Source organism: Balaenoptera physalus (genome assembly GCF_965194825.1).
Source record: "Balaenoptera physalus genome assembly, chromosome: X".
NCBI classification, from domain to species: Eukaryota; Metazoa; Chordata; class Mammalia; order Artiodactyla; family Balaenopteridae; genus Balaenoptera; species Balaenoptera physalus.
Window position 1 is genome coordinate 114,678,979 of NC_138903.1, and position 17,533 is coordinate 114,696,511.

At 40.2% G+C, this 17,533-nt stretch overlaps 1 protein-coding gene and 1 long non-coding RNA gene across 14 annotated transcripts in view; one reads left to right on the forward strand and one right to left on the reverse strand.

Moving 5' to 3' along the window:
* The window catches only part of LOC309652040, a 655,586-nt gene that overhangs the window by 381,087 nt on the left and 256,966 nt on the right, over window positions 1–17,533 (forward strand). The gene's annotated exons all lie outside the window — the stretch shown is intronic.
* IGSF1 (immunoglobulin superfamily member 1) overlaps window positions 1–17,533 on the reverse strand; it is a 456,826-nt gene that overhangs the window by 15,793 nt on the left and 423,500 nt on the right. For 8 of the 13 annotated variants that reach the window (XM_082445236.1, XM_082445240.1, XM_082445232.1 and 5 more), the window contains 3 exons: window positions 6,774–9,592; window positions 4,133–4,160; window positions 3,656–3,763 (listed from right to left, as the gene is read on the reverse strand). The gene's annotated coding sequence lies outside the window, so the exon portion shown is untranslated. Of the gene's footprint in view, window positions 1–66; window positions 2,889–3,655; window positions 3,764–4,132; window positions 4,161–6,773; window positions 9,593–17,533 lie in introns of those variants that run through there. The other 5 variants (XM_082445234.1, XM_082445237.1, XM_082445235.1 and 2 more) reach the window with 3 other exon arrangements.

A 17,533-nucleotide genomic window follows, 5' to 3' on the forward strand; every position in this document is an offset into this window, starting at 1 on the left:
CCGCTGCAGCCTCCCCTCCTCCCTCTGCCAGGCTCCGGGAGCCCACCTACACTAACTCCCTGACACCTGCAGTCCTCTGACAACCGGGATTTCCACGCCCCTCCCAGCTCCCGCCCCTCTCACGATTCCCTGCAGAGGTTGCTGGAGCCGAATTCAGGCCCCTGCCCCCTCGCCTGTCGCTCAGAGTTTCATTGGGTCATTGTATTCTGGAGGGGAGAGGGCCAGCTCTCAAGCCTGCCAAGCTGTAGATCCCTCCTCTTCAGCTCCCCAATGCCTTTAAAGGGATCTCAGATCTTCCTCTGCCCATTTAATACCCCATTTAAGCATAAACACCACCCCACCAGGGCTTATATGCCTTCTATGTGCCTCTGAGCCCTGGGCATCTATTATTTCAAATCTTCATAGCAACACTGCAAGATGTGTTACTTCCCTCAGTTTTACAGATGAGGAAACTGAAGCTCAGAGAGGGTTAAGTAACTTGGACGGCCTTCAAAGTCCAGCTTGGACTAAAAGCCCAGGCTTTAGAGACATACAAATTTGGATTTCAGTCTGGTTCCACTATTCAATAGCTGAGTGACCTCAAGAAAGTGAGTTAAACTCTCTGAGTCTCAGTTTCCCCATCTGTAAAATAAAACAACAGAAGCTATTGCACAGGGCTTCGATGGGATACTGTAAGTAAAACTTACAGCATAGTAGGCTTGGTACATGGTAGGTGCTCAGCTAATGGTAGCTGCTGCTGTTGCTACCACTACCACCACTACTACTATTATTAATCTGTACAGCTTTCCACAAATGCCCTAGAGAAACATGATTTCAATGATGTAGATAAACTTTCATAAATTTAGTTAACCATGAATGACTGTTTCAAATGATTATGTATGGATAAGATACTAACCAAAGCTCCTGACATATACTATATGATGGGATTAAAGTATAGCATCCAGTGGCCCCCCAGATCAATTGATTGTTGTAAGAAATAGCCACATTTTTCTTTATGTACAATTTTTTTACATTCATAGAAGATTAAAAATTATCTAAAGAAAAAATACTGTGATTTGAGAACAAACTACATAAAAATAAAGTAACTGCGCTTTTAATAGGAAAATTGAATATCATATCTTCATGCATCAGGGATATCAGCTGTGGCTTCCTGGCATCCTCTGTTCCTACACACCATTATAAAGTACAGATTATCACATAAGAATAGAATAACCATATGAATATAAATAAGTATTTTAGGGGCAAGTTATTTAACCCCTCCAGGCCTTAGTTTTCCTATTTGTAAAATGGGGATAATAATTGTACTTAATATCACACAGAGTTTTAGGTAGGATTGAATGAAAATCCCCCTGTAAACTACTACATAGTGCCTGGGGCACAGCAATCAACCATCCACTAATTCAATACACATTTGTTGAGTATTTTCTTTGTGCCAGACATTGTTATAGATGCTGACAATCCAGGGAGAATGGCAGTTTCTACTCTTAAGGAGTTTGTAGACTGAGGATAAACAGTGATAGAGAACAAGTAGGAGAAAGCCAAAGAAGGGGGTGCCATGGGAATCAGAGGATTGCAATAGGAAAGACCAGCAAGTAAGGCATGGAGAACTGTTAACAGTTTACTGTTACTGTGTGCTGAAACCAGGGCAGTGGAAGTAAAGAAGGAAGAGAGAGCAAGGGTTCCCGAAATATTTAAGAGGTAAAATTGGCCAAACACAAATGGTTGTTTGGAACACTAAAGTGATGATTATTATATGCCAGGGTGGAAATATCCATGCCTATTTTCAAAACATTTGTATAGAAATCACTATGATGGCATCAGGCACTAAGTGCTTTATAAATATTAACTCATTGTATCCCAATCACAACACTAGGGGATAGTATCAGTTCCATTTTACAAATGAAGGAGCTGAAACTCAGAGCCATTAAAAAATTGCCTAAGGCCAACACAGTCAGCAAGTGGAAGAGCTAGGATTCACATCCAGGCAATCTGTATATACAGTTCCATGGTCCCATGTTATTTTTTTTTAATTACTTAAACTACTTTATTGATTATAATATACCTATAAAAACGGGTCTTATTTAGAAAATAAGTCAAAAATTTTTTATGCAAAGTAGCTGAAAACTTCTCAGTTCCTTCATTTTTTTTTTCTATTGAGGTTTAATTGATACACAACATTAGTTTCAGGTATACAACATAATGATTCAGTATTTGTATATATTGCAAAATGAAGTCCCATGTTCTTAACCACTACAATGCTCCCTCTGCATTGGAAGTTTGTAATGATAAAAGTAAAAAAAACCTTTTAATTTAAAATAAAGTTACCATATGATCCTCCAATCCTACTCCCGGGCATATATCTGGAGAAAACTATAATTCCAAAAGACGCATGCACCCGAGTGTTCATTGCAGCACTATTTACAATAGCCAAGACATGGAAGCAACCTAAACATCCATCAACAGATGAATGGATAAAGAAGATATGGTGTATATAGACAATGGAATATTACTCAGCCATAAAAAATAAGAAATTATGCCATTTGCAGCAACACAGATGGACCTAGAGATTATCATACTAAGTGAAATAAGTCAGACAGAGAAAGAGAAATATCATGTGATATTACTTACATATGGAATCTAAAAAAAAGATACAAATGTACTTATTTGCAAAACAGAAATAGACCCACAGTGGTAGAAAACAAACTTATGGTTACCAAAGGGGAAAGGGGTGGGGCAGGGGTAAATTAGGAGGCTGGGATTGCCATCTACACACTACTATATATAAAATAGATAACCAACAAGGATCTACTGTGTAGTACAGGGAACTCTACTCAATATTTTGTAATAACCTATAAGGGAAAAGAATCTGATATATATATATGTATATTCTATATATATATACTATATATATATATATATATTCTATATATATATATATATAGAATATATATATATATATATATATATATATACATAAAACACTGAATCACTGTGCTGTACACCTGAAACTAACACAACATTGTAAATCAAGTATACTTCAATAAAAATTTTTTAATTTAAAAAACAGATGTGAATGTACTTAGTAAAACAGAGAATCACCAATCAAATGCATTGCTAATAATGTAGAAAAGAAGGCAATGATAGCATCCTCCTACTCTCTCAAGTCCTTAGGCCGAAGCTTGTGCTCTCAGACCAGCAGCCAGAATCTAGAGCCCAGATTCCCCATTAATGCCATGGAAGCCTGAAAAAGGTCCTGGGGCTGTGTGGGTGAGAATACCACTCACTCTTTTTTTTGCTCTGGGTCACTGTAGAATCTTGAAAGGACTTATTATTCAGACTTCATAGAAGCCCCTCATTCAAACTATGGCTGGCAATTGAGATATTAGAAGCTCCATCTCTAGGCTACCTCTGTGGGTCTTGGACCTTGTAGCCTGCCTGCAGAAGGAGAAATATTCTCTGGCCAAGCTCCGTAGAGGAAATTTTGGGGCCCAATATTTATAAAGCTGGTGATAGAGGCCAACAGAGACTGGGGCTATGACTTAGCTGAGGTGGAGTTCTTGACATTGGCTCTGCTGGCCTTCTCCCCACCACATACACACACTTCAAGACAAAGGTTGGCAGCGGAAGCAGGGCAAGCCTTTCTCCTCTCCATAACCTCATTTTGGAGTCCTTCTTCTTGGTGAGGTCTCCAGGCGCTGCAATTGTTGCAAAGTACTGGATGATCCTTTTGGCGTTCACAGTCTTTCCTGCCCTGGATTCTCCGCTATTCGGAGCAATCGAAACAGAGAGACAAAGAGAAACAAGCCCCGTGAGTGTAAACGGGCCCCCTAAGATGTCACCTGAGCCACAGCAGACACACACCTCCCAACAAATGTGAGACCACTCGGAGAGGCAGGGGCCCCGGGGGGAGACCGGCACCACTGAGCGGGCTGGATGGGGAGCTCCAGCTTCCTGAGGCCTCACAGGCCTTCCTGCCCATCTCCTCTCAGCCCCCCCACCCCCACATCTTTGTATCACAGACTTCGTTCTCAGTACTTTCTCATTAACAAAACAGAGCAAGTGGCATCTTCCCCTTCTGCACTGGGGACAAAGGGCCACAGATATGAAAACACACTACACTTTGGATACTTACGTGATCAGAATAGACTGGTTTTCATGATCTGCCAAAGGGAAAAATAAAACAGAGTTGATGGCAATACAAAAAGACCTTCCTCAACCTAAATGTCCATTGAAAGAGGAATAAATAAAGGTGTGTGTGTGTGTATTTATATAAATTTATTATAAATTTATATAAATACACACACACACACACACACACACACAATGGAATTCTACTCAGCCATAAAAAAGAATGAAATGGTGTCATTTGCAGCAATATGGATGGACCTAGAGATTATCATACTAAGTGAAGTAAGTCAGAGAGAGAAAGACAAATGCCATATGATATCACTTATGCGTGGTTATGTGATACAAATGAACTTATTTACAAAACAGAAACAGATTCACATAGGTAGAAAGCAAACCTATGGTTACAAAAGGGGAAAAGGGGGGGTGGGGGAGGGATAAATTAGGAGTTTGGGATTAGCAGATACAAACTACTGTTTATAAAATAAATAACAAGGCCCTAGTGTATAGCATGGGGAACTATATTCAATATCCTATAATAAACCATAGTGGAAAAGAATCTGAAAAAGAATATATGTATATATATAAAACTGAATCACTTTGCTGTACACCAGAAACTAACACAACATTGTAAATCAACTATACTTCAATAAAAATATTTTTTAATAAAAATAAAAAAAAGAAGTCTGGGTTTCTCTCCTGGTTTATTACTCTAGAGTTGGCTGATATTAAACAACTCCTCTTTCAGGAATGTTTTGAGAATGATCAGTCTTATTCTTAATGGCTGGCCCTCCTCTGATTCTCCATGCCCTTAAACTGGTGAGATGTACAGGAGGTGGGGCGGTATGGGAGCTCTCACTGTTACTGTCCTGGGAGGTGGTGATACCAGAAATATTCCTGAGCCATACCCCTTTGCACTTTGACACCTTGAGCTCTGGGGACTGGAAAAGGGTTCCTCCCGCAAAAGCTTCAAAATCACCTGTTATGAATTATGAGACAACTGTTAAACACAAGGTTTTATTGAGTACATACTATGCACACTGAAGTAGGGAGTGTGGGTGAGTGTAGAGGCGGGATTAATGTGATTTGTAAGATCTAAAGACTCTCAGCCTAGAGAGAAGAAAAGAGCAACTGTCTTACAAAAGCTGTATTTGGGACCAGAGGAGTGCTAGAAAAGCTTCAAGAAGGTGGAGCTTAAAGGAAGTGAGACACCAAGGACCATGTACATGCACAGGTTTGTCTGGGGAGCCTTTCTCTGTAATTAAGTCCAGTCTAGGACGATGAGATTTTTTTAAGATAAATTTGTGTTATAGTAGTCCAACCAGGAGATGCACAGGGCAAAGGTGGTCTCCTCCCAGTGATGTGTTGGAGGCAGCTATGGCTGGCTCAGGAGAGCTGAATGTACGCATCTTATCTTAACCCAGCATTTAGTAACATCGTGTTGGTAGCTTAAAATTGGCCACGGCCAGAGAATTTACACCACTGAACAAGCAAATGCTACAAATCAGTTTCTTTTTTCCTCAGAAAGCCGTTAAACATTCACTAACAAACCACTTTCTTTCTTTTTTTTTAACAACTTTATCGGAGTATAATTGCTTTACAATGGTGTGTTAGTTTCTGCTTTATAACAAAGTGAATCAGCTATACATATACACGTATCCCCATAGATCCTCCCTCTTGCATCTCCCTCCCACCCTCTCCTATCCCACCGCCAACAAAGACATGAATGGATGCTCAACATCACTAATCATTAGAGAAACGCAAATGAAAACTACAATGAGGTATCACCTCACACCAGTCAGAATGGCCATCATCAAAAAATCTACAAACAATAAATGCTGGAGAGGGTGTGGAGAAAAGGGAACCCTCTTGCACTGTTGGTGGGAATGTAAATTGATACAGCCACTATGGAGAACAGTATGGAGGTTCCTTAAAAAACTAAAAATAGAACTACCATATGACCCAGCAATCCCACTACTGGGCATATACCCTGAGAAAACCATAATTCAAAAAGAGTCATGTACCACAATGTTCATTGCAGCTCTATTTACAATAGCCAGGACATGGAAGCAACCTAAGTGTCCATCAACAGATGAATGGATAAAGAAGATGTGGCACATATATACAATGGAATATTGCTCAGCCATGAAAAGAAACGAAATTGAGTTATTTGTAGTGAGGTGGATGGACCTAGAGTCTGTCATACAGAGTGAAGTAAGTCAGAACGAAAATAATAAATACCGTACGCTAACACAAACCACTTTCTTTCAGTTTTATGCTTTAGGACAGTGATTCTCAGTGGTAAACAGGAACTACCAAGAATCCTGATAATTTTCGTACAATCGCAAGAGAATGATGAGCATTATAGCGCATTCCTCCTCCCCCCACTTCACTGCTGGGTTAGATCTCTAGAGTATTTGGTGCACACGAGAGGTGCTAAGATGTTTTAGCACTCCTCCCAACTCCCCAGTAAGTCTCAGCCATGATCCTATTTCATGGTGGAGTGGGTATGTGGAGTAGACAAGAAAGGAACTAAGGTGGCACTAGACAAGTAGTGCTCTGGGACAGTGAGGAGGCCCAACCAGACAGAATAGGTTCCAGCAGTAAGACCTGGGGTGGGGGTGTTGAGGTTTGGAGGTGGGAAGTACCTTCTTTTAGAGATGGAAAGGGAAGCTGGGGCCCATCCACAGAGTTTGGGTTTCAACTTATCCAGGATTTCAATTATTAAAGGCACAGTTTGGGGCATTAAGTCACTTCCAGAAGCTATAACTGAAGGTATTTTCAGGACTGTGAAGGAAGATTCCAAGAATAAATCAAATGCAAGTGATGAACCAGAACTGAAACTTATTTAATCAAAACATTCATTGTGAGCCATAAGCCATGGAGACCTGCATGATCAGACTTCTGGATGCCTGTCATAAAGCAAACCAACAGTGTGATTGCCTAGGTGAATTTAACTTAAGGTTAATGGGTGGATAGAGAAAATGATGTTTTGTGGTGTTCCAATCTAGCAGGGCCACAAGGTTCTGTTTGGCCTACATACCATTTACCAGGAAGGTAAACTATTGCCCCACTGTCCCCAAATAATAATTCTCCTAGCATCATAAGATGCCTTTTATTTATATAAGAAACAACAAGAAGAAAAGATATGTGTGTGCTTGTATGTTGTGTGCATCTGAGTACATGGGGGTAAGAGTTCAGGGATAGACTTATAAAATGAAGGAAGCCTCTGAGGGTGGGTTGCAAAGTGTTTCATTGTCCCCTTTTCCTATGTTGGATGAAGTTGATGGCCCCAGAAGGAAAGAGGTGGGCTCAGCCCCACTGCCTTTGGTGGGCAGGCAGAGTGGCTTTGACGAGCAGTTTAGGTCTGACTCAGGCAGGATGCTTTAAAGTGCCAGTGCCAGGAAAGCTTTTTTTTCTGCTTCAGGGTCTGACTTGCCTCCAGTGTGTCTAAATTGTAGAAATTTTCAGGGGGCTGGGGTTTGAGGAAGAGAAGGGAGGGAATGTCATTCGGGAGCTTTTAATCAGTTGTCCAAAGGAAAGTAAAGAAGTCAACAATTGGGTTCTTTTAGCTCCATTTATTGTATGATTAACCAATTATATAATTAAAGTTAAATGGAGACATCTAAACTGCAGGAGCAATACAAATTAGCAATTTAAAAACACATCACTGCAATATCACCCACTGTTTACAATCTGTTTCTAAAAATATCAGTTTATAGGCAATCATTTCAATGTACATGCATCTCTTCCAGTTCTATTTGTTTTGTGCTCTAAGATAAGGTCAAATTTTCTAAAAGATCCAAGTACCCTTGACAGAGGGTGGGGGAAAACTTTCTTTCTCTGAACAAGTCTGTTAATTTCCTATAGTTTATTACTTTCACATTCACAATAAAATTATTTTTTATTATTTTATCTATCATATTCCAATGTCTCCCTATCCCACCCACTACTAATTATTATCTTGCTGTATTCATATCCTCTTTTCCATTTATCCCTCCCTCATCCTTCCCCATTTTTTAAAACTTTTTCTTCTCCCCTTCTCATGTAGAATAGATAGATGATAGATAGATATATAGATAGGTATAGATATAGATATAGATGTAGATATACACACACTTAATGGTAAATCGGTCAACATTACATTTGTACTTCATTTTCACTAATTACCCTGGCAGAAATGAAATTAATCATAAAACTAAGATCTACATTCTTTTAAGAAACAGTTTTGTAAATCAATTTAGTCACTTATCTTAAGGAGCACGCTCTCCCTGGGCTGCAGCTGTTTGCAGAAAAGCCAGTAGTTTTGGAGTTTTGCTGACAAATCCCTTGAAGTCATCTTGATCGTCAAAGATTCTTCTCTCATCTTCAAATAGGCAAGATAGCTTGGCAGGATGGTTCACTTGAGGCTTCAGACCCAGGAACTTCAGGTGGTAGTAGATCTTGCTCCAACTTTGTCTCTCTTGCACTGTAAGTAAGGCATAGTCAGGGGTCAGCCCTATCTTTACTTTGTTGAAAATCGTCCTCCTTTTTTTCTGAGCAGCTTGCAAGATTATTTCTTTTTCTTTCAAATTCAGGAACTGTACGATTATGTGCCTTGGACTTTTACTTTAAGAGGTATATTTAAGTGGGGACCTGTAAATTCTCTCTGTAAGTTGAGATCTTTGTTTAGCTCTGGAAAATGTTTTTCAATAATTTCCTTAATAATAGTTTCAAGGTTATTCTCATTTTCTATACCTTCAGGGATGCCAGATACACAAATATTATACTTCCTTGATGTGTTTTCAAGGTCCATCACCTTTTCTTGTACTGTGAAGAACTGTTTGCTTAAAATTTTTATCTTTTGAGACTGAAGCTCAATTTGGTCCTCATTTGTACTGATTCTCTCTTCCATGATATTTATTTGATAATTTTCCTCTCTCAGCGTTTCTTTCAGTCCTGTGACCTCATTCATCAGTGTCCCGTAGTCTTTGATGAGCTTTTCCTGTGTGCTCTTTAAAATGTCCACATGGTCCTGTATCACCTTCAGGGTGGGAAACGTCAGCTCCCTCATGTTGGCCCTTTCTCTGGGTTCTGCCTGCTGCTTCTCCAGGCCAGCTATACCTCTTGCACTCTCTGAGGTCCCTGGTTCCTCTGAAGCATCACAGTACTTCTTGCTTGCCCCTGAGCTTGTCTTCATCATTTTCCTCATTCTCTTTTAAGCTTGGGTAGCTTTTGGTCTCTTTTTTTCCTGCTCTTGTAGCTGAAGTTTCCATTGGCTTCGAGGTGTTTCCAAAGCTCAGCAATTTGGTTCTGCACAAAGCTGCTCTCTCTGTCCTCTCCCCCCAGAAGCTCAAGAGCTGGGGTCTTTTAATCGAAAGTCAACACCTATTTTAAGCTGAAATCCTCAGAAACACTATAGGAAATTAAGGTACAATTAACCGATGTGCTCTCCTCTAATAGCATTGGGAGTAAGAGCTTCATAGCCCTACAGGTAAGATAAAGAAATACATAAATGCATAAATAAAAAATAAGCACACACATATAAATACATAAGTACACTAAATACCTGGATACATAAACATACAAACACAAAAAACGTAATATAAATAAAGGCACAAATACAGAAATAAGTATGTCATTAAAATGAGCTTCATGTGTTCAGAATATTTAGCTTCTTCCTGGCTGAGGGTACACAAAATATGTTTCTGATTAAACAACTAGGTGCATTAGAATTATAAACTAGAGAGTGAGAGAAGTTCATCTAAACGTTTCAGCGTTTGTGGAAAGAGATTTTGACTTTGTGTCACGGGGCTTGAATTTCAGTCCTGGCAGAGCCACTTATTAGCTGTGTAATTGTGTGACATTTGGCAAGCTACTGAAAGTTATTTGGGTCTCCATCTCCTCATCAGTCAAATAAGTATTCAATAACTGTGAGTTAACTCTGAATGTAGAGCTCTTTGTTATCCTCAGCCTAATCATGTTTAAAAAAAATATCTCTTTACAGTGGTATCTGGGATTTAGCTTGGTGATGATGGTGGGGGTAGAGACAGGGCAGTGGTGGGGAAGGGGAAACTTGAATAGGACTCAAATGGATACCCTCTCAGGTCCCATAACATCATCTTTATTTTTGAACAATTAAAAATAAGTATTCAGCTTGATTATACCCAAAGTATTGTAGAAAGTGATGAGAGACGTGAGAAAATAGATAAACTCTGCCTTCAAGATTATGATCTAATGGGAGATATATCCACATTCACAGCTAAGAATAATATAACGCAAAGCATGGTAAGTTTTGAAAGACAGAACATCAAACAAAACATTATGGGAGTGTAGAGGAGAAAACAGTTAATTCTGATTGGCAGCACTTAGGAAGTTCTCAATCCAAGTTCTCCAGACTGAAACATCCCCATAATTAGGTATGGTGAGAGCACCTATGAGGCTTCCTACTCCAAAACATTTGCCTCACACACCTGATGTGTCCCTCACATTCCACCATATGATTTATTTTTTTGGGAATACAGGGCAAAGAAGTGCAAAGTATGGCAGCACGAGGTGTGTCTGGAAATGAGGCTAGGGACACGGACAGGAGCCAGATCATTAAGGGACATGTGTGTCTCATATCACTTTTTAGTAAAATTTCTTCCTTGTGCCAAATTGAAAGGCCAGGTCATGATCTAGGTCCAAGGGGAGAGCTTCTAACCAAGTAGAAAATTACCTTCTCTACTCCTAATGCTCCCTGATGTTAGTTATGCTATCCTGGGCACAGAACCTCAGGGATAAGGCTCAGAGGCCACTTTTTGAGATGACAGTCCACCTGTCCCTCTAATTCAGTCTCCTAGTAGTTCAGGTTTCTGTTTCAAAAGAAAACAAAAACTAGAGACAGGGTAGTTTACAATTAGAGTTATGCATATTAAATACCCATATATGAAAATGTTGGCATTTTTCAGAGGTCTGGTAATTTAAAAATCAGTGTCTATCTCAGACTCCAATGTGTACAAGTAGATAACTTTGAATGGGTTTGGGGGAGGACAGTTTAGAGGGAGATATGTTGTGTAGGAGAAAAGAAAATCAAAATTAAGTGCAGTAAGTTCAAATGAAAAGGTGATTTCATCTGATTTTCATCTCCATTCTCAGAAATACTGAAAATTGCTATAGGAAATTAGTAAAACACTTGATGGGATTCGCCTAATAAAAATCAGAACAGCTGTTTGGTACTTCTACATTCAAAACAACTTAAAAAATAGTCTTTAGAGCTCACAGTGTTTAGGTACTGTGAGATCTATTCCTTTGTGCATTTAATCAAAAATATTTATTGCACACCTACTTTGCTTTCTAGTTCTGAGGATACATGAGTGAACAAAACAGAAAAAGCTCCACATATTAATCAGTGACTATATTTTGCTAAGTATCTGGGTAAATACACTTTCTAATGCTTTAATATAACAAGCTATTTTCATAACTTTACAGTTACTAAAGATACAGAACTGACTTTTGCTACAAACTATGGCAACTGAATTTTTGGATGGCAGTAGTGTCTAGGATTGCTTGGGGTTTGGATAACTCCGAAGAGATTTTTGTATGGCCCTATCTAATCTCCTTTCCCTGTACCCCTTTATTCAGAATCAAGTGAACAAAAGGAAGAGGAAGGGTAGGAGTGCAGGAGAAAGATTATGGAAAGTCTTCTATGTGTTTAAAAAGGAGTAGAGGAAAAGGTTTGACCAGTTGGCATTAAAAATATTTTTGATTAACTATGTGACCTTTACCTATAGAAGACATTTTCTTAGTATTTTTAACAAGATCTCCAGAAACATAGGATGGCATAATCCATTGGGGAAATCGCAGTGCCAGGGAAATCTACAGTACAATTGTTGTAGGGCACTATGATGTTAAAAATATGTATTAACTAATGGAAATAGTGCTGGACACTAATTAAAGTATCCAAATGACTTGTCATTATTAATAACTCTGTACTTCAACAAGGAGCACTTGCTGTGGAAGTTCTGTGACTATCCTGGGCACAGCATGACAATATTTTAAAAATATGTACACCATGAAAGAATCCCACTTGAAATAGCTGTAAGATGGAGCCAAAAAGTTACCAAGTGGAACTTAGCACAAACTCAAAATGAAGTGGAAATCTGTTCTTATGACCTCAAGAAGTAGTTTAAATTTTATACTTTTTGAAAATATATGAGATAGACCTAATAACATGCACCTTCTTGAATTTCAAATGGTTAACCCCATTGCTTATTTATTTAACCAGCCTTTTTCGAATGCCCACTATAAACAAGGAACACTCAAATATTTAGTGGAATAAGATGAGTGAAAGATGGAAGGAAGGACAAAAGAATGCAAAACCCTTTGCATATACTCTGGCAGCTAAAAGATTAATAAAACACATTCACTGCCTTTCTAGTAACTAAAAGTCTAGAAATAGAGAAAAATGTGTAAACCAATAAAAATAAAAGTATAATGTGCTAAAATTTGATAAGGAAAGTGCAGAAAAAAAAAGGTCAAGGAAATTTTAGTAAAAGGCAATATTTTTAATATTCTTCCCAGCTGAGGGGATCAGTGAAAGCCTTGTGGATAAGGTCACATTTGAACTGAACTCTGAAGTATGGTTGGATTAATCTGGTAGCTGTAAATACTGGACGGTTAGTTCTTCAAGAGTAGAGAGGATGACTTACTCATCTGTGTACCTCTTGTGCATAACACAGAAATAATGCTAATAATAGCTATTGTTTATCATGTGCTACTATAGTGGGACACCATGTTAAGCATTTTCTATACATTGTCACATTTACATTGACAACATTCCTGTGGCAGCAATAGGGACAGTAGCAGCAACAACAGCAACATTTGTTTAATGCTGACTGTGAGCCAGGTACTGCTTTAAGAGCAGTACAGTAGTCCCCTTTTATCCATGGGGGATACCTTCCAAGACCCCCAGTGATGCCTAAAACCATGGAGAGTACCAAATCCTATATATATACAATACTGTGTTTTTTCCTATAATACGTACCTATGATAAAATTTAATTTATAAATTAGACATAGTAAGAAATTAATGATAACTAATAATAAAATAGAATAATTATAACAGTATACTGTAATAAAATGTGTGAATGTGCTCTTTCTCTCTCTCAAAAATACCTTATTGTACTTTAGTCGCCCTTCTTCTTGTGATAACGTGAGATGATAAAATGCCTATGTGATGAGATGGAGTGAGGTGATTGATGGAGGCATTACGTTGTAGCCTTAGGCTACTACTGACCTTCTGACGGTATTTCAGAAGGAGGATCATCTGCTTCGGGAGATCATGGATCGTCCAGCCATGGCAATGGCAATGATTGGCTGTCAGGAGCAGATGATGGTTGGTGATCCCAGGCGGGATGGGGCTGGACAGCATGAGATTCATCACACTACTTCAGAATGGCATGTAATTTAAAACTTATGAATTGTTTATTTCTGGAGTTATCCATTTAATATTTTTGGACCACAGTTGACCTTGGGTAACTGAAACCAGGGAAAGCAAAACCATGGATAAGAGGGGCTATTGTATACCACTATTAGTATCCCTTTGTAACACATGAGAAAACTGAGGTGCAGAGAGGTTAAGCAACTTGCCTAAGATCACACAAGTTAGTCAGAGGGAGCGCTACAATTTGAAACTAGTTCATCTGATTCTAAAGCCCATGTTATCATAGTTCAGCACCTGTTACCTAGAAAGCAGTTAGAAATTTTGAATAAATAAGTGAATGAAAACTGAAAGAGGAAAGAAGAGAGATATTGTGACGATAAGAACCAATGGGAGGACCTTCAAGATGGCGGAGGATTAAGACGTGATCACCTTCCTCCCCACAAATACATCAAAAATACACCTACATGTGGAACAACTCCTACAGAACACCTACTGAACGCTGGTAGAAGACCTCAGACTTCCCAAAAGGCAAGAAAATCCCCACTTACTAAGGTAGGGCAAAAGAAAAAACAAAGACAAAAGAATAGGGACGGGACCTGCACTTCTGGGAGGGAGCTGTGAAGGAGGAAAAGTTTCCACACACTAGGAAGCCCCTTTACTGGCGGAGACAGGGGGTGGGCGGGGGGGAAGCTTTGGAGCCACAGAGGAGAGCACAGCAACAGGGGTGCAGAGGGCAAAGCGGAGAGATTCCCACTCAGAGGATCGGTGCCAACCAGCACTCACCAGCCTGTGATGCTTCTCTGCTCACCTGCGGGGGCGGGCGGGGGCTGGGAGCTGAGCCTCGGGCTTCAGAGGTCAGATCCCAGGGAGAGGACTGGGGTTGGCTGCGTGAACACAGCCTGAAGGGGGCTAGTGCACCACAGCTAGCTGGGAAGGAGCCCGGGAAAAAGTCTGGACCTGCCTAAGAGGCAAGAGACCATTGTTTTGGGGTGCGTGAAGAGAGGGGATTCCTTCCCCGTGTGCCCACAGAAGGCAGAGCACTGAGTAAGCGAGCTCCACAGATGGGCGGGAGCCACTGCTATCAGCTCAGACCCAGAGACGGGCATGAAACGTTAATGCTGCTGCTGCTGCCACCAAGAAGCCTGTGTGCAAGCACAGGTCACTATCCACACACACACCCCCGGGAGCCTGTGTGCAAGCATAGGTCACTATCCACACCTCCCCTCCCGGGAGCCTGTGCAGCCCGCCACTGCCAGGGTCCTGTGATCCATGGACAACTTCCCTGGGAGAACACCCACCACACCTCAGGCTGTTGCAACATCATGCCAGCCTCTGCCGCTGCAGGCTCGACTTGCATTCCAATTATGACTACCCTCCCTCCCCCCAGCCTAAGTGAGCAAGAGCACCCTAATCAGCCAATGCTTTAACCCCGTCCTGTCTGGGTGGGTAACAGATGCCCTCAGGCGACCTACATTCACAGGTGGGGCCAAAACCAAAGCTGGACCCCAGGAGCTGTGCGAACAAAGAAAAGAAAGGGAAATTTCTCCGTGCAGCCTCAGGAGCAGAGGATTAAATCCCCATAATAAACTTGATGTACCCTGCATCTGTGGAATAAATGAAGAGACAACGAATTGTCCCAAAATTGAGGCGGTGGACTTTGGGAGTAACTGCAGACTTGGGGTTTGCTGTCTGTGACTGATTTGTTTCTGACTTTTATGTTTATCTTAGTTTAGTTTTTAACGCTTGTTATCACTGGTGGATTTGTTTATTACTTTGGTTGCTATCTTCTTTTTTTTACTTTATTTTATTACTTTATTATTTTTATTTTATTATTTTAATAATTTTTTAAATTTTTCCGTTATTTTTTAATTTTTATTTTTAATTAAAATTATTTTTTCTTTATTTTTTTCTCCCTTTTATTCTGAGCCATGTGGCTGACAGTGTCTTGGCGCTCTGACCTCGTGTCACACCTGAGCCTCTGAGGTGGGAAGGCCGAGTTCAGGACACTGGACCACCAGAGACCTCCCAGCCCTATGTAATATCAATTGGCAAAAGCTCTCCAGAGATCTGTGTCTCAACGCTAAGGCCCAGCCCCACCCAATGGCCAGCAAGCTCGAGTACTGGAAGCCCCATGACAAACAACTAGCAAAACAGGAACACAACCCCACCCATTAGCAGAGAGGCTGCCTAAAATCATACTAAGCTCACAGACACACAAAAACACACCACTGGACACGGCCCTGGCCACGAGAAAGGCAAGATCCATTCCCAACCACGAAAACACAGGCACCAGTCCCCTCCAACAGGAAGCCTACACAACCCACTGGACCAACCTCACCCACTAGGGGCAGACACCAAAAACAATGGGAACTACGAACCTGCAGCCTACAAAAAGGAGACCCCAAACACAGTAAATTAAACAAAATGAGAAGACAGAGAAATATGCAGCAGATGAAGGAGCAAGGTAAAAACCCACCAGACCAAACAAATCAAGAGGAAAAAGGCAGTCTACCTGAAAAACAATTCAGAGTAATAATAATAAAGATGATCCAAAATTTTGGAAATAGAATGGAGAAAATAAAAGAAACAGTAACAAGGACCAAAAGAACTAAAGAGTAAACAAACAATGATGAACAACACAATACATGAAATTAAAAATTCTGTAGAAGGAATCAATAACAGAATAACTAAGGCAGAGAAACAGATAAGTGAGCTGGAAGATAATATACTGGAAATAACTATCACAGAGCAGAATAAAGAAAAAAAATGAAAAGAATTGAGGACAGCCTCAGAGACCTCTGGGACAACATTAAAAGCACCAACACTTGACTTATAGGGGTCCCAGAAGAAGAAGAGAAAAAGAAAGGGACTGAGAAAATATTTGAAGAGATTATAGTTGAAAACTTCCCTAATATGGGAAAGGAAATAGTTAATCAAGTCCAGGTAGCGCAGAGAGTCCCATACAGGATAAATCCAAGGAGAAACACGCCAAGACACATATTAATCAAACTATCAAAAATTAAATACAGGGCTTCCCTGGTGGCGCAGTGGTTGAGGGTCTGCCTGCCAATGCAGGGGACACGGGTTCGAGCCCTGGTCTGGGAGGATCCCACATGCCGCGGAGCAGCTAAGCCCGTGAGCCACAACTACTGAGCCTGCGCGTCTGGAGCTTGTGCTCTGCAACGGGAGAGGCCGTGACAGTAAGAGGCCCGCGCACGGCGATGAAGAGTGGCCCCCGCTCACCGCAGCTGGAGAGGGCCCTCGCGCAGAAACGAAGACCCAACACAGCCATAAATAAATTAATTAATAAAAAAAATTAAATACAAAGAAAAAATATTAAAAGCAGCAAGGGAAAAACAACAAATAACATACAAGGGGATCCCCATAAGGAAAACAGATGATCTTGCAGCTGAAACTCTGCAAGCCAGAAGAGAGTGGCAGGGCATATTTAAGGAGAAGAAAGGGAAAAATCTACAACCAAGATTACTCTACCCAGAAAGGATCTCATTCAGATTCGAAGGAGAAATTAAAACCTTTACAGAAAAGCAAAAGCTAAGAGAATTCAGCACCACCAAACCAGCTTTACAGCAAATGCTAAAGGAACTTCTCTAGGCAAGAAACACAAGAGAAGGAAAAGACCTACAATAGCAAACAAAAAACAATTAAGAAAATGGTAATAGGAAAATACATATCGATAGTTACCTTAAATGTAAATGGATTAAATGCTCCATCTAAAAGATATAGACCGGCTGAATGGATACAAAAACAAGACCTGTATATATGCTGTCTACAAGAGACCCACTTCACACTGAGGGATGCATACAGACTGAAAGTGAGGGGATGGAAAAAGATATTGCATGCAAATGGAAATCAAAAGAAAGCTGGAGTAGCAATTCTCATATCAGACAAAATAGACTTTAAAATAAAGACTATTACAAGAGACAAAGAAGGACACTACATAATGATCAAGGGATGAATCCAAGAAGAAGATTGTTACAACTGTAAA